At 40.9% G+C, this 25,889-nt stretch overlaps 2 protein-coding genes across 3 annotated transcripts in view; both read left to right on the top strand.

Moving 5' to 3' along the window:
- Window positions 1-25,889, top strand: part of LOC120528485 (zinc finger and SCAN domain-containing protein 2-like) — a 422,905-nt gene that overhangs the window by 18,983 nt on the left and 378,033 nt on the right. The gene's annotated exons all lie outside the window — the stretch shown is intronic.
- Window positions 23,817-25,889, top strand: part of LOC120528477 (zinc finger protein 502-like) — a 691,287-nt gene continuing 689,214 nt past the window's right edge. Inside the window, exon 1 of the mRNA XM_039752649.1 lies at window positions 23,817-23,940. The gene's annotated coding sequence lies outside the window, so the exon portion shown is untranslated. The remainder of the gene's footprint in view (window positions 23,941-25,889) is intronic.

The following is a 25,889-nucleotide window of genomic DNA, read 5'->3' on the forward strand; positions in this document are numbered from 1 at the left end:
CAAGTCGGCAGTTTGGTATAACTATACGGTCTGTATTGTAGATGTGGGCACAAGTTTTACATCTTTTCTGTAGGCATCATGATAAGGAATAAAAAACCTCAAAGGGCTTCTCCCTGCACCACAAGCCAATGTCCTTCACAAGCCTCCTGTACTTCGACTCGTCTCCATTATTAGTGGAGCCAATGATGGAGAAGTCTTCTGAGAATTTCTGCAGGTGTCAAGTGATGGGATTGCACTGGAAGTCTGTTGTTTAGAGGGTGAACAAGAAGAGAGGCAGAAAATTTGCCAAAGGTGTTCCAGTATTCCAGTATTAGAATCCTTTGACTTCATAAATGAAGAAACGTCAGCCAATCAAGAGGCCTTGGAGCAGTTTATGTGAGGAGCTACACAGGACTTCTAAAAATGTGGCTGAATCTTCAGAGGTGCTGATATTCAAGTGAAACAGAAGTAAGACAAAGCAGCACATTAAGCTGAGGAGAGGAGAGCAGCCATGGGCATCCCAGAACTTCAGGACAAGGCCAACTGTGATAGACTCAGAGAGTTAAACTTGTTTAGTGTGAGCAGAGGAGACAGCGTGGGGACCTCAACCAGGTATTTAAAATCCTCTAAGGCATCGATAAAGCAGACCGGGAACATTCTTTAGGCTTAAAAGTGAATTACACACTGGTCATTAAGCAGAAGTGCGTTTATTACTGAAGTCAGGCAGCTCTTCTTTACACAAAGAGTTGTAGGACTGTGGAGTAAACTACTGAGACATGGAGGTGAAGCAGAAACCTTCAGAACCTTTAAGAAGAATCTGGATGAGATATCAGGGCAGCTTAGCTATTAGCTAAACAAATGGGCCTGATGGACTGAATTGACTCCTTTTGTTTGTCACATTTCTTATGTTCTGCTCTTAATTTTCAGACCTTCAGGGCCGTAGTCCATATTTGCAACTGAATTTACCAGCTTTTAATTAACCCTCTCTATACGATGATCATGTAATGTGGATGGTGGGTTTTTATTTTCACATATATTTGGAAATAGACACATTTCGTAAGTATTTTCAACATCTGCTGGACTTGGTGGAGTTCTTTTCAAACTGTTAAAGGTGTCAGAGTTCTTCATACAATCATACAGTGTGATTATCACTCTAAGAGTTGATTAAATGATCACTGATTAGACACAGAATTACTGAATTACTTAATAAAGTGAGACCATCTATACTATAAAGCCACTTAAAACTTAATGCGTATTGAAATAATTTTAATCCCAAGCATCAATATTAACTGACATGTGAGTGTAACGTGTCTCTTAGAGAGGCCTGAGGTACTCCAGACACAAGTGATCAGAACACAATGAACCTCCGCTCAGTTTAATGAGAGCACTCGGCTCACTCGACTGTCCACGGATCACACTGTGTATCTCATCCTGGACTGTTTCATGTCTTCCACACAGTCTCACCAGGACAGGCTCCAGCTCCCTGCTGTTCTACACAAGCAAATTGAGACTCCTCAACATGAAGGGATAGATTTTTCTGCCAAACTACATTTACGTATCACTTAACTCCTTTATTATTGAGCTTCCATTAAGCACTAAACTCCACTTACCTGTTTTACTTCTCTTTCCATCTCCAGCTCGACCTTTTCATGACCATCATGTTCAGTCACCGCACACATCAAGCAGATGCACGTCTTCTCATTTCTGCAAAACATCTCCAGACTTTTCTAATGTTTCACACAGAGCTTCTCCTTCAGGTTTCTATCAGGATCAACCAGCTTGTGTCCCTTCCAGGTTTCTCCTTCATAGTGAGGCTGCAGGGGAGTCTGACAGTAGGAGGCCAGGCAGGTTAGACAGGACTTCACTGCTCTAAACTTCTTACCAGTACAGAAGTCACACTCCACATCTCAGGGGCCAGCAAAATTCTGAGATGAAGGAGAACTGAGTGTCGTCTTCTTTAATCTCTTGATGACTTCATTCAGCAGATTATGTCTTCACAGAGCAGGCCTCGTGGTGAAGATTTCTCTGCACTGAGGACAGCTGCACTCTTGGCCCTGATCCCAGCCTGTCCGTGAGGCACTTCAGGCAGAAGCTGTGACCACAGGGGATGGTGCAACATTTTTTCACCTAAGAAACATAGCAAAAGTTAGACCTCTTATATCTTTGAAAGATGCTGAGAAATTAGTTCACGCGTTTGTTTTCAGTCGACTAGATTACTGTAACGCACTCCTCTCAGGACTACCCAAGAAAGACATAAATCGTTTGTAACTAGTGCAGAATGGAGCTGCTAGAATCTTAACTAGGAAAAGAAAATCCGAACACATTTCTCCAGTTTTAATGTCACTACACTGGTTACCTGTGTCATTCAGGATTGACTTTAAAATTCTGCTTATGGTTTATAAAGCTTTAAATAATCTCGCCCCATCTTATATATCGGAATTTCTGACATCTTATATTCCAAATCGTAACCTCAGATCCTCAAATGAGTGTCTCCTTAGAATTCCAAGAACAAAACTTAAAAGAAGTGTTGAGGCGGGCAGGCGGCCTTCTGCTGCTATGCACCTAAAATCTGGAATAGCCTGCCAATAGGAATTCACCAGGCTGATACAGTAGAGCAGTTTAAAACACTGCTGAAAACACATTACTTTAACATGGCCTTCTCATAACTTCAATTTAACTTAATCCTGATACTCTGTACGTTCAATTCTTCATAATATCTATTCATGGTGGCTTTAAAATCCGTACTGACCCCTACTCTCTCTTCTGTTTCTTAACAGATCGTAACCTCAGATCTTCAAATGAGTGTCTCCTTAGAATTCCAAGAGCAAAACTTAAAAGAAGTGGTGAGGCGGCCTTCTGCTGTTATGCACCTAAAATCTGGAATAGCCTGCCAATAGGAATTCATCAGGCTGATACAGTAGAGCACTTTAAAACACTGCTGAAAACACATTACTTTAACAAGGCCTTTTTATAACTTCAATTTAACTTCATTTAACTTAATCCTGATACTCTGTATGTTCAATTCTTCATAATAACTATTCATGGTGGCTCTAAAATCCGTACTGACCCCTACTCTCTCTTCTGTTTCTTTTTCTGGTTTCTTTGTGGTGGTGGCCTGCGCCACCTCCACCTACTCAAAGCTTCATGATGCACCAACATTGATGGACTGAAAGTCAGAAGTCTATGTGACCATCATCATCAGGTCTTTCCGTGAGAACCCTAAATCCAAAGAGGACTGTTTCATTTATGTTAGGTAGAATGCCCAGAGGGGACTGGTCAGGTGGTCTCATGGTCTGGAATCCCTACAGATTTTATTTTTTCTCCAACCGTCTGGAGTTTTTTTTTTTTTCTATCCCCCTGGCCATCGGACCTTACTCTTATTCTATGTTAATTAATGTTGACTTATTTTGTTTTCTTATTGTGTCTTTTATTTTTCTATTCTTTATTATGTAAAGCACTTTGAGCTACTGTTTGTATGAAAATGTGCTATAGAAATAAATGTTGTTGTTTTTCTTGGTGACGGGGTCAGTCAGGGTGTCCAGACACATCAAGCAGGTGAACTCATCCTGTGACACAAACAGCTGGGCTTCAGCCATCGTCAGTCTGACAAGAGGCAGGCAAAGAGAATCAGTCAGACAAACAAGCAAGTGACTTGTGAAGAAACCAAAATGAAAGTTTCTCTGTGCTCAGTGAGGAGGAAGAGGAGGAAGTTTAAAGAGAAAGCTGAGAGCTCAAAGAGAGAACATCTGAGGAGACACTGAGGGTGAACAGTTAATGTGAGACAGGAGCTCAGAGAGTGAAGACCACAAAGTGACAGAAGAGATGACCTGTCACAGGGTGTCTGCTAAAGACGAATTCATGTCAGTATTTCTTAGTTATTTATTATGTAATATAGCGGGTCCATGGCTTCAAAAAAAACTTGGCCAGTTTCTAAAACCAGAAAGCCGTGTCAGTCTCCATGGTAATTGGGGCGAGTGCGAATACGATGCGATCCTTCGCAATTGCTTCATTGCCTTCCAATGGAGACGTATATGTATGGGCCGGCAGAAGGGAAAAGGGGAAGAAAGATATGAAATAACAGATCAGAAGATGGATATTAAAAGATGTGAAAGGAAGTGAAGGGCATCAGGACCTGCATGGAGAAGGCAGCACGAGCTGGGGCTCTGTGAGTGGGCACAGGCTGAGGTGCTCTAAGGGCTGAATAATCATCTAGAGTAGGGTAAGCAGGATGGAAGACCTCCCAATGGATCCGAGGGGTGACCATGTGAGCGCAAAGGAAGATGGGAAGAGTGCCGACCTCGGATGTTCTGGCAGTGCAATGTGGAGTCGGCCAAGACAGGGTCAGCAGAAAAGAGTTTGTGCTGCAGAGCCGGGGAGACAGAAGGAGGTGGGCAGAGATCGCGTGATAAGTGACCCTACATTTGTATCAATTTTAACGGGTTTATTTATTATAGATTTTATCCCCCCTCATCACTGGTTTTAAGGATTTATTTGTGTATTTTTTTGAGAACAATGCACATGTGGACACTTTTGATTTTACTTTTGACTGTTTTTCAATAAAAGCACTCGAGCACTTTCACCATCCCCTGACTTCAATGAGATTTGTCCGCTCATCTCGGTCATAACTATCAACGGTGTTGGTTCAACAGACTCCTATGTGGGAAGAGGGAGTCTGGAGGGGCCGGCATCGTCACAAATTACATACTGAAGTCCACATCAGAGTCCATGTTAGTCCTCTTTATTAGTCAAATTGTCCATCTCATAATAAGTTCTCGCCTCCTGCTTATCAGAGTTGTGTGAATGTTGTTGGTGGTGAGAATTGACTGACTGATGTTAATCCACTCAAATAATGACTTATTGTTTTTGTCGTTGTCCATGCCAGTAATTTATCAGATTATTCAGTAAAGACCCCACCTGTAAGACTCTCTTAAAGTAACTGAAGACCACTCAGTCTAGGAAACAGAATCATAGGATTCATTCATAAACACAAGGATTGTAGAAATATGAAAACTGTTTAAAAACTGAAGTAACTGACAGACAGACAGACAGACAGAAAGACAGACATGTAACACACAGCAGGCGCTCGTCGCTCTCGGCTCCTTCACAGGTGTCTTAGATTTTCTTGGTTATTCAAGTCGTTTTATTTCAGGATTTGTGAGACTTAATCAAGTCTGTTGAACAGGCTCGTCTACTCCTGCACCCTATGATTAACACACACAGATCGAGTCACACAATTGGGTGTAAGTGATGCCCTGATGCCAGTCCTGCTGTAATAGCCCACCTCAGACTCATTCCACTGAAGTACATAAGAGTGACCCCTCCAGCCCGTCACTTCTCAGTGTCCCACATTGGGACTCGCTGTCACCAGCACTAACAAATGTACAGATGTCTCTGAGACACATGAAGGCTCGTATAACATTTGGTTTTATGTCAGTTCCCAAACAAGGGGTCTCTTACTTCTGCTGCACTTGCTCTTCTGTACCAGCAGACACACCACATGCAGTTCAGATCAGGTCATCTACCTCAACCTAAGCATATTCAGGCCTGGCCAGTACTTGGATTGGTGACCATCTAGGAAAAGCTTGGGTGTCTGCTAGAAGAGGTGTTGGCGAGGCCAATAGGGGGCTTACCCGGTAGTCTGAATGTGGATTCCAATGCCCCAGTGCAGTGACGAGGACACTGTGCTGTATAAATGGTGCTGTCCTTCAGATGAGGTGTAAAACTGAAGTCCCGACTCTCTGTGGTTATTAAAGATCCCTGTGTGTCCTCCATAAAGATGTCTTGGCTAAATTGCCCTCCAAGGACTTGTCATTGTGTCCCCCTAATCATCCCCTCTCTCTCATTAGCTAACTTTCTCTCACCACTTCACCATCTAATAGCTCATGTGTGGTGAGCATACGGGCACAAAAATGGCTGCCGTCATCAGGTGGATGCTGCACATTAGTGGTGGTTGAAGTTGTTCCCCACTCACTGTGTAGAAGAGCTTGGAGTAGTCAGAAAAGCAATATAAAAATATAAAGAATTATTATTATTCAAAGTGTCACCTCTCAGCGTTGATAACACCCTGGGCAAGAAAGCAGCAACTTCCAACATCTGTTATCCTAATATTTACTTCAGTAACTCAAGAAATGAAATCATAGTATAGAAATGTCAAAGGAATGTGGCATTTAATAAACTGGGATGAAATATAAGTGATCAGCGTGGACCTCAGCGTTATCATCTGCAGTGTGGCACCTATTGGAATGTACTTCATGTATTAATAAAATGCATCATATTTTCCATTTCAACAGATGGCACATTACAAACATTTGTAGTAATAAAATGTGTAGAATGTTGGAATGGCAAACACAATGTGTATGTCTCTGTTATATGAAATTTAGTATGAGATTTGTAAAAGTTTGAGATGTGCCATCTGTTGGAATGACAAATTAAACACAGATGTCTCTGTTACACATCATTTGGTGTTGGGTTTGTAAAAGTAGTGTTAGTATTTGTGATCTGCTATTTGTTAGAGTGACAAATACAATTAATTTTATTACTACAAATGTTTGTGTTGTGCCATCTGTTGGAATGAGAGAGACATAGGAACCGAATGGACACACAGATACATCGACACACTTTTCCCTTTTATTAAGGTGGATAATGTTCAGAATTTTGATTAGGGATCAATATGCTTTATTATTAGTTTTAGTGCTGTTAGCTATGAAAGTGTAGTCCTGAGGCAGCTTTAAAAGGACACCATTTATTTCAGCAGAAGGGCCCTGGCCTGCCAGCCTTTTCACAGGCAGATCTTGTTTCTTGAATGTCGGTGCTGAGCCGCTCACTGACAGAAGACAAACCAAACGCAGGCAGGGCCTTTGCCAGTGTGACTAAAGGGCAGGCTCTTAGGCTGGCACATCAAACATATAAGCACTTAATGGCATTTACATTTATTAGGGCTCAGTAATATTTTTGGCAATAACGTTATAATAAAACGCATTGTGATATCTACCTAGTCTGAGCTACTGTATATAGGGGTTAAGAGCTGATTATTGAAGATTAGGACTTTTACTGCACATCGATGTCCGTGAAGTTACCAGCATCTTTGCCCTGACAGACGAGTGAGCAGCCGAGCGCCAAGAATGAATATGTGAGATTAGCATTTACGTTTATATGGCAATGCTTCTTTGTATGTCCTAATGATAATAAATAAAGTTACCGCAGAACATATCAGTTAGCTTATTTAATCAGTTGTTAAAGGTTCGTCTTTTTTCCGTCTTTCAAGCCTGAAGCTCCGTGTCGAGACTGTCGGCAGTTTGGCCCTCATCAGTGAAGCTGCGCGCTGCCGCTTACCGGCCCAGTTGCCATTTATTTTAGCCTTACAGCAGTGTGGCTCAGCCTGCGGAGCGAGATATCTACAAGGGGGTCGCGAAGAAAAATGGAAATCGAAGTAGAAGGTATTTATTAAAACAAACTCGTTTATTACAACTGTTTCTAAAATCACACCGAGTATGTGGACCATCGGCTCTGTGGTATTTGTGTAAATGACCGCATATCCTGATGTGTCGTTGGCGAAGTAAGAGTCGATTCTTAGTAATTAACAAGAAGAGCCGAGTCCAGTCGGGGAGAGCAGAATGTTCCACAGCCGCAGAGAGAGAATCTATGCAGGCAGGGGCGGGACTTGATTTTGATGGGCACACCATTCGGTCAATCACAAGTAAAGACAGACTAGGATCATACCATGATGTGAAAGAAGGAAGGGGGGAATACGTTCTGAAGACAACGAGTGTAGTGGTACAGTCCAGGTCATGCAAACGCGTCGGGAATAAGTGAAGAAATGAGTGAAAACTATGGCAAGCCAAATTAACACTTACAGATATCTCAAAATGAATTCCAGATATGTTAAAATGTGATTTACTTTTTGAGATATCTGAAACTTGCTTTGAGATATCTTAAAATAATTTCCTTTACATTTTAGGCAATCTGCAATACAATTCAAGAAATCTCAAATAATGTTTACAAATATCTCAAAATAATTGTGTCTGCATTTCAAGATATCTCAAATGAAATTTGAGAGATATCTTAAAACCCCTTATCAAGCGGGGTCATTTTTGCTAAATCGCTTGTAATTTGACCTCTCCAAATTAGAATCATTGCTGTTATTGAACTATCTGGAGTATAAACACATGTTTGGTCTCTTTGTAAAGGTCACATTCTCTAGTTTCACCCTTAGTAGTCAGAATCACTGTAGGTGTGACTGATCAAAAGTTATGCACATTAGACCTCACAAAAAAAACGAATTTTTTTGTTCTCGCCTAAGTTTTTTTTGTGAAAATAAAGGCCTCTATAGCTGCAGTAGGTAGGTGGGGACAGAAACACACTATGTACCAACAGAATAACTTGTTGACTACTCACATTTCAAATTTGAAAAGAATACCAAATACCATACAAATGACATTTTGACACCAGTTTTTATGTGGGCATGTCCAGGTGCTTTTTAGAGGGACCTCTAGTTTATCCATTATCCACATTTTGTGTAATAACTTTTGAATGCTTCAACCCACAGATATCAATGAGGGCTCTACTGAAAGCTTACACCTAAAGGAATCTATATCTACACACAGTGTCACTCTATTACTGTTACGGAAATTCATATTCCATAATAAAAACAATAAAAAATACACATTTCAATATAAAAATAGTCAAAACAAGTCTTATGGGCCAAAAATATATACAGTGTATATATATTTTATTTTTTACTTTTTTTTTAAAATAAAATGCACACAAACTATATACATTTTTTTACAAATTGTTACAACACAGCTCAGCGTTTTTCCACGTGTCACTGATTGTAGCAATCGTTAGCAGGCAGAAAGCACAAGGGCGTGTCACATGTCGCTCTCTGCCATTAGACGTCTCCTGGTACGATTGATCACTGTGATGCCACGTACATGCATCTATTATTTAATCAAGGGTGTATTTACATTTATCTGTACTTTTATCCATATTTAAAATGTAAAAAAACTAGGTGAAATCACAATAAACAACCACGCACCAAGTCTGCAGACTGGCACAAATGCCAGCTTTGCGCAGCTCCAATCGGTTTTGTTTACAAGTTAGCATGGCAAGTTACATATCGGCGTGCTCAGCTGCTCATTGGCTGTAAGTTTGGAGTGTCACTCACAGCGTCCAATCAAACTGGTAGATTCTACCAGGGTTTGGAGTTGTGCGTCATCGTTCAGCTGTCTGTGACACTCGTTGGCTATACGAGGTGCCAGTCACCCCCCAGACCCATCGTAATTGGCCAACTTAGGTGTCAATCAGAAGCTAACACTTCCGTGTAACATGCTTTAGCATGGTTATTGCCGACAGAAACAAATTACGTCTGATATGACCAATTGCAATGAAAAAAAATGTCAGAGCTAGTCTCAAGTTAAGAAACATTTTCTGGAGTTTTTGTTCCTTTGAGGATCTATCATGTGTTTTGGACCTAATCGTTTTACTGGATTATATTCCCTGGAGCCTTACGGACAGAATGAGATCAATATTGCTCGGAAATATTGATGTTTGACTTGCAGAGAGCCTTCAAAGGTAGTCAAAGGTAGGAAAAGTCAGCTCTTAAAAGTATTTACTTCTCTGTAAAAAAGGCTTTAGTGTCAGTGCTGTGGTTGTTGTGTGTCAAAATGGTTTATATCATCGGAAAGACGAGACTCTGAATTTTCATTTGATGTGTAGTATGTCGAGGTGCATGACAGAGGGGCATGCACACATGGCCGTGACATGATTGTGACATCGTCCAATCGTCGTTATGTACCGGGACCGGTATGTGTGCATGTTAAGTGGTTTTAAATTGACCTTTCATGCATTCTAAGATATAATAATTGTATATCTATATATATAATATATAATAGAATAAGGCAAGACGACCATGGAAAGCACGACGGAAGGGGCGTGGATTCACTAAGCCGCCGACAAGTGAGACACCTATGGCGCACGCGGGAAGGAGCCACGCCCACCAACTCCAAGACCATTGGATACGACGACAACTGGCAGAGCCACGCCCACCAACTCAGACGCGAGGACACAGAAAAAATGGTGTCATTTATATTCGTCTGTCGTAGAGGCGACACGCCCAAGCTGACTGTTAATAGAGGCGTGTTTCTCGTGGAGATGAATCGCCATATGCAGCATGTAAAACGGTTTGCGAGGGGTATCCCATGGGATCCTTAAAACATTCCTTTACAACTGAGGTTAAAACACACGATCGCGTGCACGCTAGCAAACTGTTTTACACGCTACATACAGCAATTCGCATCCGCGACAAACATGCGTCTTCTTAGATGCTCCTGCACTTTGTACACACCCCCCTCCCACCTCGCTACTACCGTGTCCGTGTGTCTTGGTGGATTATATATAGAAAGGCAGCCAAAACCGCACAGAGCAATGAAAAGTCTACGTGAGTCACAGGTGCATTTGGACTGTGCAAAGACAACGATTCGAGTGACGAGTTGGAGGTGGGCACATGAGCAGGCAGTGCATACTAAAGTCTTTGGGTTCAGGGGGGAGTATGGTTACAAAGCTGAAACTTAAAGGAATTGACGGAAGGGCACCACCAGGTGTGAAGCCTTTCGCTTCATTTGACTCAACACAGGAAACCTCACCCGGCCCGGACACGGACAGGATTGACAGATTGATAGCTCTTTCTCGATTCTGTGGGTGGTGGTGCATGGCAGTTCTTAGTTGGTGGAGCGATTTGGCTGGTTATTTCCGAAAACGAACGAGACTCCCGCCTGCTAAATAGTTACACGACCCAACAGCGGTCGGCGTCCAAATTCTTAGAGGGACAAGTGGCTTTCAGCCATGTGAGATTGAGCATTAACAGGTCTGTGATGCAGTTGTATGTCCGGTACTGCACGCGCGCTACACTGAATGGATCAACGTGTGTCTACCTGGCGCGGGGAGGCGTGGGTAAGCCATTGAACCCCATTCGTGATGAAGACCGTGGCTTGCAATTGTTCCCCACGAACGAGAATTTCCCAGTACGTGCGGGTCATACGCTCGCACTGATTTCGTCCTCCCCCTTTGTAACCCCCCCCATGGTCTGGTGACTTGGTGGATTATATATAAAAAAGCAGCCGGAACCGCAAAGAACAATGAATATAAGTATTTATACTAGTCAACCCGCGGCGTAGCATACGCCGCATAATCAGGCCGCTTTTAAAATGATTTTTAAGCACAGAGGAAAAAATAAACATTTGAAAAATCCGTAATTTAATAAACCACCAAGACAGGTAACATTGCAAAAATGCACGCTACGAACCAACATACAAATGTCCGTGACTGAAAACCGGAGAAGCACCGTAGCGCCTTCTCCTTCCAAAGCGAAGGACCGGGCCGGGTGACGTTTCCTGTGTTGAGTCAGATGAAGCGAAAGGCTTCACACCTGGTGGTGCCCTTCCGTCAATTCCTTTAAGTTTCAGCTTTGTAACCGTACTCCCCCCTGAACCCAAAGACTTTGGTTACCCGGTTGGCTGCCCTGTTGCGGGGCCTGCATTGGTGAAGCAGGTGAGACGGTAATGAAACAGAGGCACAGGGCTTATTGGTTTTTAAAGACTGGTTCCTTCATTGGGTTTTAACCAATGCACGGAACGAACCAACACACAATCGTCCGTGTGGCGCGGAGGATGGAACGGGAGGAGAGGAGAAGGATATCCACTTCGCTCCCTCCGTCATGCTAGTCTGCTGATTTCTCGTTCAGTATGCACTGCCTGCACATGTGGCCACCTTCAACTCGTCACTCGAGTCGTTGTCGTCTTTGTACAGTTCAGATGCACCTGTGACTCACGTAGACTTTTCATTGCTCTGTGCGGTTTTGGCTGCCTTTCTATATATAATCCACCAAAACACCCGACCACGGTAGTAGCGAGGTGGGAGCGGGGTGTGTACAAAGTGCAGGAGCATCTAAGAAGACGAATGTTTGTCACGGATGCGAATTGCTGTATGTAGTGTGTAAAACAGTTTGCTATGGTCACGCGGTCGTGCGTCATAACCGAAAACTCATTTTTTAAAGACTGCTGACTTCATTGTGTTCTAACCTCAGTTGTAAAGGAATGTTTTAAGGATCCCATGGGATACCCCTCACAAACCGTTTTACACGCTGCATATGGTGATTCACCTCCACGAGAAACATGCCTCTATGAACAGTCAGCGTGGGTCGGAGCTGCGTGTTGCCTCTACGACAGACGAATATAAATGACGGCATTTTTTCTGTGTCGTCGCGTCTGAGTTGGTGGGCGTGGCTCTGCGAGTTGTCGTCGTATCCAATGGTCTTGAAGTTGGTGGGCGTGGCTCCTTCCTGCGTGCGCCATAGGTGTCTCACTTGTCGGCGGCTTAGTGAATCCCCGCCCCTTCCGTCGTGCTTTCCATGGTCGTCTTGCCTTAGTGAATTATATATATAGATTGGATATATAATAATTGTGTCTGCATTTCAAGATATCTCAAAATAATTTCCTGTAAAACTGCCTATTATTTCAATGGAATTTCTTGTTTATTATAAGATATCTTAAAATGTATTTGAGATATCTTGAAATTAGCAAGAAGTGATTTTGAGATATCTGAAATTGTATTGTAGATATTTGAAAATGCTATTGCGATATCTTGAAATAATAGTGTCTTTTTAAAGATATCTTAAAATGCATTTTAGATTTCTTGAAATACATTGTTAGATATCTGAAATGGAGCAGAGACACATTTTAAGATATCATTAAATTAATTTTAGTTATATTAAAATGTATTTCAGATATCTGAAACAATAATGAATTTCAAGATATCTTAAACGCTTTTTAAGATATTTAAATTATATTTCGAGATATCTTAAAATAACTTCCTTCTCATTTTAAGATATCTCAAATTCATTTTCAATACCTTCCCATTAAGGTCCACTGCCTGTTCAGAATCCCATGAAGTTCTCAGGACTATTACAGCTGTGTTCTCTGCAATAGAAAGAAATATTCTGGAAGGATCTGTGATTGATTCTAATACTAATAATTTACTGCAAAATGCAAAACACAACTTTGATAGAATTTCATCGGTATTACCAGAAAATATCAGAGTACAATTGAGAGACTGTTTTGAGGATTTAATACCAGGAACTGAAAGACACGATGCCAGAAACTCTTCAGCAGCAATCAACAACTTTCTCGCTACGCCCCATTAAAGGAGGTAAGCGACGCAAAAGTGTGAATGTCATTTTAAATTAATATTAAATAAGAAAGTAAACTGATTAATGGGGCAGACATGTCTGTGCGGTTGAATAATATTTTTGTTGTTTTATTCATATAGTTTAGAAAAACTGAACTTTGACGTGGAATGTCAAAACACATTGATGAAAATTTTTAATCATAATTTTTTAAAACAATTCTCGTCTTTGTGTGTGGATAATGCACACATTGGCTTTTTTCTGATCAATCATTTAACGATATGCACATATAACTGCATTCAATTGTATTTTCTTTTCAACTGAATCACGTCAGGTTTTACTTAAATTTAACACTGCGTCTTGTGACATTTTTAAAAATGTTATTTTCATATTAATAACATAACAAAGACGGTTTAAAATTCAATATATTGTAGTGTACCGTGGCGTACCTGCATGGCGTTATTCTTGCTCAAGTTTCATTAAACTCCTGTCTTGCAGTATGTAAGGCCAGTTAGTTCTCGATACTTGACTCCTGAGGTAATTGTGGAATCTAAAACCCGTGTGAGTCTGCACTGCCGCACGCCATCCACAGTCGCTTTCTTGTCCGTGACCCTACTGTGTTCGTTATAATAGTAGCGCCATGCTGGAAAGATCGTGTTCATAAACTCAATTAATGAGTTGGATGTACTGAAGAAAAATGCAATTAGTTCTACTTTAAAGGTTTTTCATTTTTATTTATTTATTTATTTTATTTCCATACCACTGCGGTGGGCTGGCACCCTGCCCGGGATTTGTTCCTGCCTTGCGCCCTGTGCTGGCTGATTGGCTCCAGCAGACCCCCGTGACCCTGTGTTAAGATACAGTGGTTTGGATGATGGATGGATTTCCATATGAACGATAAACACAGCATTTTTACCTGCGGGATTTTGAGAGTGTTATCATTTTAAATAAATACATTGGCGACACTTTACTTACACGTCTTAAGGTATCGTAAAAACAAAAATGCTTAAAAGATGCTCAACAATTTCTGACAATCTCCGGATGAACAGAGGGTTTTTCACCACCACAGTAATGAATTTAACTTGAATAGTATTTTAACGCCTATAGTTAAGTGAACAAGAGATACTGAATATGATTTCCTTGTTGTTTGATTATAACAAGTTACATCAAATACATTTAGAGAATATTCTCAGTCCAGTGTTACAGATGTCAGAGTTGTAGCCTGTCTTGACAGCACCGGGTGCGAGTGGAGGAGAATTCTGAATGAGCCAGAACTGATCATGTGATGGAGTCACGTGATGCACACCCACACCGCTGCACAGCCCATAATAAAAGTATCCGTTTTTCTTCCTTCAGCATCTCTTGGAAGTGTCAGAATACATGAATACCTACAGGAACTCTCACCAATTTCACTGTTTATCTGCCATATTTCAGAGAGCTCATCTTTGTGTGTAACCATTTCTAACTTGTTGTTCTGCAGTTAGGAGTCAAATAGTTTTTACAACTCAGACTCAGCGGGATCATTGCACACACTGAGTTTCTGGCCGTTTAACTAAAATATCCCACTTTTTCAATTGTCCACTCTTTCAATTTTTGTCCAGCAGTACTCGGCACAAGTCGAGCAGCATGCAGTCTTGTCTCTCATTCAAACACCGCCATGTTAAGACTGAGCAGCTGATTTAATAACATGTTCATGACATTGAAAGGAAGCACAGTTCTGGGGAAAAGAAAGAAAGAAAGAATTGTGGGACAGCCTGCTACTGTACTGTCAAAGCACCTCAACTTGTTATCAGCCTTAAACCCGAGTCCAACGGGCTTGTTCTACAACACTACGTCATCAGTTTAAATTCATCTTAATTTCATACAGTTATTTATTTCAAAGCGCTTCACTTATGCAAAATATTCCAGTATTGGAGGACAGTGTGGTGACAGAGCAGAACAGAAGTCTGTCCATCGGCCTAACAGATCTGCACCCTGAATAGCAGTCCCACTCCTGGACGGTGTCCGTGTTTCCGTGTCACCCGTTCTCTTCAGTTCTACTCCCACAAATCTGAAAGCCTGCACTTAGCTAGACTGGCTGTCCCAAATTCTCCTTCTCTTAGAGTTGGTGTCAGTGGGTCTCACAACAGTTTCGTGTGCCCGTCTTGTGCCCAACTCTTCTGCAATCAGTCCCAGCCTCGCCTGACCTGAATTTCATGAAGCGGCCTTCACAATGTTATGTTGTGCTGCAGTGCTGACTTGAACAGGAAGATCCAACGAGAAATTTGGAATTGAAACCTGCGAGGAGTTGTTATTAGATTGACACTAAGCATGTCCTTATTAGGTCTTCTATTCATTTGTTCTTTGTGCCGTTTTCTTATATCCAGTAATTTAATGGCTATGTCACGTGCTGTCTCTTTCTTGTTTAGTCCATCTAAAGTCATTCCATCAGTTAGCACTAAATAATGTTTATTACAGCTGAAGTTATCACATCCTGACACAAATGACTCACAAACACAAACACAGCAGCACAAAAGTATTTACAACCTGCTTTTATACCTAATGAAGATGACCTTTGACCTTGGGATATATTAGTATAGGCTGGCATTGCTGCATAAACTTTTAACATTTTCAAAATGAGTTCTTATTCTTTGAAATTAGACTGTTTTAGTAAATTGTTCATAAATAATGTTAGTACACATTTATTGTTAATTGACATAAAGTAGGATGCTTTATTATTCTTCTTTTTAAATTGTTTCATAATAAGTCAGTTTGATTTGCCAAAAGTTGAAATCTCAAAACAGCAACTGAAGCTCTTCATTCACAAGGATACACAGAGAAGTGAACTGAACAACACAGAGGATGATCGGCATCTTAAATTTATAAAGGCTTGAAAATGGAGGGTCTGTCACCAGGAGAGAAATTCGGCAGTATAACAGATAATGAACTGGTGAAGAATGACAAAGACTACAAGCGAGTTGTGCAAATGGCGGCCCTGAGGTTTACTTATTTGTTTTGTATTTTATGCACTCCATAGTTACACTCCAATGTGAAACTAAAATATATTGTTAAATTGGAGCACAAAATATTAAAATACCAGTAACGGTGTACTGCACGATAACGTGCAGTGAACACACTTGACTTGATCATTCCTAGTCTTCATCCTCTTTCTTTCTCTGTCCGTTTATCATTCGTTTGCTCAAAGGTTGATGTGCTTGTTGTTTCCTGAGCTGCTCTTCTTTTCTCCCCCCTAGCGGCCCACTGCTTCTCTCCTTCCATCAGCATCTTTTTGCGTTAAAACTGATTAAGTCAGTGTTTGTGTTGCAATTACTTAGTACGTTTTCCTTCATTTTTCACACAAGCTGGCAATCTACCTCAAGAATGATGTAAGGTATGAAGAGGTAGGGGAAGTGACGGTGAAGGTGGTAGGGATGAGAATGGTGCCCATAAGTATGTGCCACACCGCCACCCTGCTGCCTGCTGCCGAGAGTTGATTCTACAATAACATAAAATAAAAATAAAAAGAGGAATAACTTTGGAGGTCAATCATCACCCCGAAAGTGGAGAGTAGACGTCATGTAGTATATGAGTACCAAATTTCTGGTCAATAGTTCAAACGGTTTGTGAGCGACAGGTGATTTAAAATCCTGGACAGACATACAGACAGCCATGGTAGCATATTATATATAAAGATGACCAGTAACATCACGTGCATTGAATACACTTGATTTGATTATACTCTGCTGACCCTTGACCTTGACCTTTGTTGACCATATATGCGTACGAAATTGCAGGTGTGTAGGTCGAATGGTTTGGGAGTTGCAGGTGACTGTAAAGGCACATTACACACAACCATGATTTGACTTTACTCGGCTGACCTTTGACATTGGAGGTCAATCACTCTGACAGTGGACAGTAGAGGTCACATAATATAATATGTATACCAAATTTTAGTTAAATAGATCAATAGGTCAAATGGTTTGGGAACTACTGTTTTAAATGTAAGCACTCATGTGTCTTGGTGACAAACAACCTCGTGTTAAACGATGTTTCTAGTAAACGCTCTCTCACTTCCCTCAATCAGCTTTCCATGCGATGGTCAATCTAGGACTTTCACCTTTGTGAATTTCCCCTTGGGATCTACATCTTGTGATCGTTGTACTCTTGAAAAGGCAATATACAGTTGTCCATGTCCAAAAATAGGTTCTGGTAAAAACAATTCCAACTCCATCGAGTGTCTATCCCTGCGACTTGTTTATTGTCATAGCAAAAGCAAAAATGTTTATAGGGAATTGTCTTCTTCTCAGCTTAAATGGAAAATTGGTATCATTGCTAATCAAATCTATCCTTGGTATAAGCACAACATTAGCTATACTAGAGCCAGCCTCAATTACATTGGGTTTAAGATCTCTAACAATAAGTCGTGATCCATTGCACAAACCTTGTTTACCATTTAAATTCTGCAGTAACATAATAATAAATGTCATCTTCAATTTCAGACTATGTGGAACAAACCCAGACGGAGAAAGGGTATTCAAAAACAGAAAAATTATCTCTATCATCACCATCATCAGTTTGTATCGAGTCATCGCTCAAGTATATTACAATGTTGCCTGACATTTTATTAAGAACATCCTCGTTTAATTGATCAACATCGGAATTTTTTGGGCATAAAATTGCCTTTCCAGTCATATTCCTAACCATGTGTGAATTAATACTATCTCCAAAGATTTCAGTTACTAACAATCCATGACATAATACTCATTCGGTATTTCTATAATATCTTCATCTGAGTCACAACCATTGGTAAGACTTCTGTTTTCCAAGCTTCATTAGCCATTCAGTAAACTGGATCAACTGATCTCATGTTATTTTTTAGAGTGAGTCTTTTGAAGTCTTTGAAAAACTTATTGTCATGCAAAATTGCTTGTAGGATTGCTTGTTTTGTTCCGTGTTTAACTATAGTGAAGCACTGGCGAATATCGCCGCCCATCAGCAAAACCTTTCCTCCAAATGGAATTTTATTTTTCATTATGGTTTCCCATAACATTCTTTCGCATTTAGAGTAAGTCCTAAAATCATTGAGCTTTCATCTATAATCAAAAGCTTGGCCTGTTTAAATAAATTTGCAGCTACACTATTCTCGGTTATAGTTGAAGTGGTATTTTCCGAAATATTCAGACCAAGTCCATACTGAGAATGGGAAGTTCTTTCTCCATTTAATACATTAGCTGCAATTCCAGTTAAGGCAGCAGGAAGAACAATTTAATTTCTTCATCTAATGTAATGCATCAGCGTCTTATACAAATAAGTCTTACCACTTCCCCCAGGACCATCCAAATAATAGCATTTTGCATTGTTCTCGTCAGACATGACTCTGACTATTTCATTGAATGCTAATCTTTGCTCTTGATTTAAAATTTGTATCATTTGTTCTACTGTTGTTTGTTCAATTGCACCATTAAATACAACCCTAGTCAAGTTGGGAAGATGTATAGAAGGATCAGGTAAATTAAAATTCGAATTACTCTCTTGGCCATGACTTCAAAAAATAGCATGCAGCTCCTTAAGGGCATACATTTCACATTGTATACATTCACCATCTCCATTATCTAATGTCATGCAAAAATCTTCAATCATATGTACTGTATCTTAAACTTTTCTCACAGCTTCTCTGGTTCAGTTGGTGTTCCAAACAGACAAATATATGCAAACAAATCTCTGATCTGCTTTGGCATATTAAACACAACTGCATCGGTTAATGTGTTTTCCCATACTGTGTCATCTATGAGAATCCCACATTGCTTTGCAGCTTCCCAGAAACTGGAACTTATAGCTTCATTAAACAACTTTAGATAATTGTAACTTGTTGCACCTTTAACGTGCAATAACAGAAGATGCAAAAAATATCTTTCAGCTTCTCTTATGCGTACTGTATACATTCTTCCAATTACTTCATGTGCACCTTTGTGTTTTTTCTGCCACTTACAGTTTTTTTGGTTCCACGTATAATGTTTTGGAATATCAATGTAGTTAAATTTTCGTGCAGAGGGATATTCTCTATTGAGTTTAAACCAAGCCGTGAGTTTATTGTTTTCGGTGTTGGTTTCTGTAACAGCACTTCCCAAATTCCCTGCATCGTCTGGATTAAAGTAAACAGGTTGCTGATCGGGCAAATGAACTGGAAGTCGTTCTATAGTATGAGATTGATCATGCATTTTCATACCAAATAGTCTTCAGCTAGCTTCTGCGGCACTCATGTAGCGTGAGTCAACAAAGGTCTGCGTCTCATCGTGCGTTAAGATGTTTGTGGATGCCTCCTTTACTTCTACACTTGCACAGTCGTGGCCTTTATAAACGTACTTAAACAGATATTTGACACTAACAATCGAGGAACATATTTCTATGTTTATATGACAATTGTACTTTAAACTTTAAAATGGACTGCGCTGTTTCTTACTTTTCATGACATCACGTCAGTAGAGAGTGTGTGACGTTAACAATGCATTCTGTCCTAAATGACAGCACACACACTTTTTGATAAAAAGCCAATATGTCTCAGTTTGTTCATTAATGTACAGTCGAAGTAAAAAGTATGTGAACCCTTTGGAATGATCTGGTTTACTGCATGAATTGGTCATAAAAAGTGATCTGATCTCCATCTAAGTCACATGTCCTGATATACACAATGAGCTTAAGCCAATGACACAAAAAATTCTACTCTTCATGCCTCTTCTACCTTGGGATTTAATAACTGGTTGACCCTCCTTTGGCAGAAATGACCTCAACCAGGCGCTTCCTGTAACTGTAGATCAGACCTGCACATCGTGCATTTGGGGGAATTGGAGTCCATTCTTTCCTGCAAAACTAGCGTAACTCTTCCATATTCTTTGGTTGTCTTCTGTGTATGGCTCTCTCTCTTTGAGTCATTCAATGAGATTGAGATCTGGGCTCTGACTGGACCACTCCAAAAGGCACAGTTTGTTCTTCTGAAGCCATTGTCCTGTGGATTTGCTGCGAATGTTTGGGCTCATTGTCCTGTTGCATCACCCAGCCTCTTCTGAGCTTAAGTTGACAGACAGACACCCTCACATTATCCTGGAGAATTTGTCGATAAACCTGTGAATTCATTTTCCCCTCAATGGTGGCAAGCTGTCCAGGCCCTGATGCTGCAAAGCAGGCCCAAATCATGATGTTCTCTCAACCATACTTTACTGTAGGGATAATGTTTTGATGTTGACATGCGGTGCTCTTTTTACACCAAAAGAAGTTCTGCTTGTTCCTCCCAAATAGTTCAATTTTGGTTTCATCACTCCACAAAACATTTTCCCAGTACTGTAGTGGAATATCCAAGTGCTCTTTTGCAAACTTCAGGCATTCAGCAATGTTCTTATTTGATAGTAGTGGCTTCCTTCTTGGTGTCCTGCCATGGACTCTTTCTCGTTCATTGTTTTGCGTGTAGTTGACTTGTGAACAGAGATATTAGCCAGTTCTAATGACTTCTTCAAGTCCTTTGCTGTCACTCTAGGTTTCTTCTTCACCTCACTGCTGACTTTGCGTTGTGCTCTTGGGGTCATCTTGGCAGGGCGTCTATTTCTAGGCAGAGTAGCCACAATACCAAATTGTCTCCATTTATAGACAACTTACCTAACAGTAGACTGATGAATATCTCAAATCTTTGAGATGACTTTGTAACCCTTTTCAGCCTTAGGTAGATTAACAATTCTCGATCGTAGCTCTTAAGACAGCTCTTTTCTGTTAGGCATGATTTCCAACTGGATATGCTTCTTGTCAAAAGCTCATACCCAAACTTTATAGAGTTTTTGATCAATCAAAGTCATTCTAGGCCGCACCTCTGAACTCTTTTCATTAAACGGACTCCAGGTGTACGGAATTCTGACTGAGCTTTTTAAAAAGTCATTAGCTTAGGGTTCAATTACTTTTTCTAACCTTCAAGTTTCACAGTTTGAATGATTTATTCAATATGGTCAAAAATTCTCTGAAAATCTGTGTATCTTTAGATAGATAGTGTCACAATAACGAGACAAGAACAGATAAAGGTTTGGGGCAGCCACCCGTGTAAGATGGTATCCCGGCTGCAAAAGTCGTTTTTGTCACAATAACCAACACTGAAGTGCATACAATAAAGTCCAAAACAAGACTGAGGGAAAAGGGAAAAGGGGCAGGTTTTTAAAGGGGAAGACAGGAAGTGAGGTCATAAGGATAGAGCACATGGTCTTCAACCATTGGATCACAGCCGGACGTGACATCAGAGGGGCCAGAGCTGGTGAGGTCGACTTCCATTGGCTCGGCCCCGGAAGTGATGTCAAGAGAGCCAGGTGGACTCCCCCGGGAATGGTCTACAGGCAAGGGAGAAAAAAGTCAGTGTACTCTGCCACATCCCGGCATGCCTCCGAACTGCCTTCACTCAAGCCCTTTAGCTGCCTCCCATGCACACGTGTGTGACAATAGATAGATAGATAGATAGATAGATAGATAGATAGATAGATAGATAGATAGATAGATAGATAGATAGATAGATAGATAGATATGAAAGGCACTATATTATAGATAGCTCCTCTGTCTGGAGATGATCCTGTTCAGTGGATTCTCCATGATTGACAGCAGTCTGCTCAGCGCCCGTCGCTCTGCCACGGATGTCAAACTGTCCAGCTCTGTGCCTACAATAGAGCCTGCCATCCTCACCAGTTTGTCCAGGCGTGAGCCATCTCTCTTCTTTATACTGCCTCCCCAGCACACCACCGTGTAGAAGAGGGCCGCCACAACCGTCTGATAGAACATCTGCAGCATCTTATTGCAGATGTTGAAGGATGCCAGCCTTCTAATGAAGTATAGTCGGCTCTGTCCTCTCTTGCACAGAGCATCAGTATTGGCAGACCAGTCCAATTTGTCATCCAGCTGCACTCCCAGATATTTCTAGGTCTGCACCCTCTACACAGTCACCTCTGATGATCACTGGGTCCATGAGGGGCCTGGTCCTCCTAAAATCCACCACCAGCTCATTGGTTTTGCTGGTGTTCAGGTGTAGATGGTTTGAGTCGCACCATTTAACAAAGTCCTTGATTAGGTTCCTATACTCCTCATCCTGCCCACCACAGTTATAGGAGACTGTGTTTTTTCATTATTGTGACTGACATGAAGATACAACCATGTTTTATATGGGAATTACACATAAATATAGAGAACTCCTAGGGGTTCACATACTTTTTACTTTGACTGTATTTCGACAGTGTATTTAAATCAGAATTATTATAAACATATTACTCATGTAGATATGTACGTTTGGTGAGAATAAAAAAGTAACAACACATACAATAGTTATGTTGCATTGTTTATAATTAACAAAACTCACCGTTTATCTGAAATGTTCTCCTTTGTATTTTTACGTTTGACAATGGAATGCTTCAGTTTACAGTCGATTTATTGCACTTCTGAAGGTGTACATTGTCGGTATTCTCCATTGCATTTTCCCCCCAGTGTAACGCATGCCAATGTAAGTGAGGGGCGGCAGACGAGCTCACGTAACAGGAGACAAGGCACCTCCTCACCCTGATGCCAAGCAGGCACTTCTCATAAATATTACCATCTTGAGCTTTTATTATTGGACACGTATGTAGAAGAAATGTGTGTCTTATTTTATGTGTGTGATAGGACGGACGGTAAAGCCTTGAATGAAACTCAGTGTTGATGCTTTGGGTAACACGACAGGTGAGGAGCAGAGAACGTTAAACGTGTCAGTGACTGCGGGGGATTGTGGGACTGAAGATGGTTTAAGAAAACAGAAACGACAAAAGCTTCGTCTTTCAAGAATTCTATTTACATCAAAGATTTACTTTGTTGTGCTGCACTTCAGAAGACTACTTATTTGCCCCCCTTTAAAAAAAATGAATTCACAAGGAAATGATGTTGCTGACAAAGCCAGATGTTTTTAGAAAGTTTGGCTCCAGATGTGCTTATCCAGCTACTCCTTCTTGTAAGTACTTGAGTGGTCTTTATGCCCACCTCTGGATGAATTAGCAGTTACTTTTCAACATGTGTGTTTTATTAACGCAGAAATCCCGAGGCTTTCCCTGAATTGCTGTCGATTGCACTGATTCTGTTTTAAAGACAGTTGTGATTAGCTATACAGAGCTCGCTTTTACTCACATTGCTTTTTATAAATCAATAACACAAATCAGCTACAGATCTGGGAATCACTGAGTAGTAAAAACGTTAATGAGGAGTGTCGTGCGCTTATACAAGTCGGCTTTGGTGAGGCGTTTCTTAGCCTCTCTAATACGATCGACATGGGGTGACGCTGGATTGTTATAAAACGTGCTGACTTACGCAAAATATGCTTTTAATGTGTTACAGATTCTAGGTGGACACGATTCTGCACCAAGTAACGAGGTGCCCCATGTGAATCGTTCATAATGTCTGCTAAATGTATTTGTTAACTTACACGCAAGTACTACATAACTCTTTTTAAAAAGTCGTTTTTTTACTTCTGGCAGGGACCACACGCGACACACAACTAGGATTTAAACTCGCGTCAGCTCACTTTAAAGATGCAGCAGGGTCACTTGTAGCAGATGAGGGGCTGACCAAATCTGCAGCCGACTGCGAATATATCAATGACGTCATGACGCTAGCGTGCTTCAAAATCACGTGACAGGCGCATTTCAAACAAACATAATTGCGGCGCTTCGATAGCTCGACAAGTCAGTATCCAGCAGCACATTACTGGTTTCCTCTAATGAGACCATCGCGCTCAGACTTCTTCACGGCCTAAAGATCAAACAAAGGTGCGGAAGGTGAGACAAAGTCGAACGTGGGGATCGCGTACGGGTGGGAATGCCAGCAGTGAGGAAGATCGCGACATGCTGAGCGGCTTTAAATTTGAGGAGGTGCCTGACGCCGCGTTGTCAGCTTTTATGTGTTGGGGATTGAGCGCTGTTGCTACCCAATCTGCGCGCGCAGGCGTATTGAAAGCCCACCATGCCGTTAAGTGTTCACGCATGCGTTAAACAGATTGGGCAGCGTTGTAAAGTGTGTGATGACGTAGCCTTTCAATACGCACGCAGATAGGGCAGGCAACGGGAACCAGGTAGTGACACACACTGTATGCGCTTAATGAAAAAAACACATTAAAAAAAAATCCACTTTACAGCATGTCCCGATCGGAACTGTGCATGCAGTACAACTTGACATTACGGTTTATTCATTTTAGTTCCACTTTAGTTGACCATAATGAAAATATTCATCCTCTGCAAAATAAACGAAAAGAATGAACACCTTGTTGCATTGCACTGTACTGAGTGTCCCTGTCCTTAGTGTTAACTGTGACTGTCAACTGTTAAAATTCTTTAATTCGTTCTCAATTGTGCAATCGGGTCAGATGCTGAAGAAATGAAGAGCATAAAGCCACCGGTTCAAATCCTCATTTATTCCAATGGCTATTAATCTTACAAAGAAGTTTAACTTTATATCCACAGACTTAAATTAAGGAAGTGCGCTGTTATCACTTGAATCAATCTATTTGATCTATTTTATTTTCAGTAAGTACTTGCTGCTGTAGTTCATATTTGTAATACATTTGTTCTTAGTGATGTGTTTTTAATGTTATTTCAAGGCGTCTCTGTAAACTCCGCTGAGAAACGAACTTACCTATTAATATAATAAAACTGAACTGAATTGAACAACTGTAAAATAAAATATTCTCCACTAACGGAGCAGAATGTAAACAGCATGAAGTAGTTCAGTTTATGGTGAACAGCATGTGGACGGAGGGCAGTGATATTCATTCTTACAAGTTTAATTAACACAACGCAGCGCTGTTTGTGTGCAGACTCCTCGACTCGTGTCAGTGATTGTATTCACCCATATTGACACAGAGCCAGTTCATTATTATAACTTAAAAAAAAGGAAATACAATACACTTATCATACATTTTTTATTGAAGAAATAAATGGTATGTTTAAAAATAAAAGTGAAAGATCTGTGAACAATGTTTCTCAAAAAAAATTATACACACACACCCATATTTATATGTATACACTCACCTAAAGGATTATTAGGACCACCATACTAATCCGGTGTTTGACCCCCTTTCGCCTTCAGAACTGCCTTAATTCTACGTGGCATTGATTCAACAAGGTGCTGAAAGCATTCTTTAGAAATGTTGGCCCATATTCATAGGATAGCATCTTGCAGTTGATGGAGATTTGTGGGATGCACATCCAGGGCACGAAGCTCCCGTTCCACCACATCCCAAAGATGCTCTATTGGGTTGAGATCTGGTGACTGTGGGGGCCATTTTAGTACAGTGAACTCATTGTCATGTTCAAGAAACCAATTTAAAATGATTCGAGCTTTGTGACATGGTGCATTATCCTGCTGGAAGTAGCCATCAGAGGATGGGTACATGGTGGTCATGAAGGGATGGACATGGTCAGAAACAATGCTCAGGTAGCCCGTGGTGTTTAAACGATGCCCAATTGGCACTAAGGGGCCTAAAGTGTGCCAAGAAAACATCCCCCGCACCATTACACCACCACCGCCAGCCTGCACAGTGGTAACAAGGCATGATGGATCCATGTTCTCATTCTGTTTACACCAAATTCTGACTCCACCATTTGAATGTCTCAACAGAGATTGAGACTCATCAGACCAGGCAACATTTTTCCAGTCTTCAACTGTCCAATTTTGGTGAGCTCGTGCAAATTGTAGCCTCTTTTTCCTATTTGTAGTAGAG

The sequence above is a fragment of the Polypterus senegalus genome, chromosome 4 (assembly GCF_016835505.1).
Source record: "Polypterus senegalus isolate Bchr_013 chromosome 4, ASM1683550v1, whole genome shotgun sequence".
In the NCBI taxonomy this organism is placed as follows: Eukaryota; Metazoa; Chordata; class Cladistia; order Polypteriformes; family Polypteridae; genus Polypterus; species Polypterus senegalus.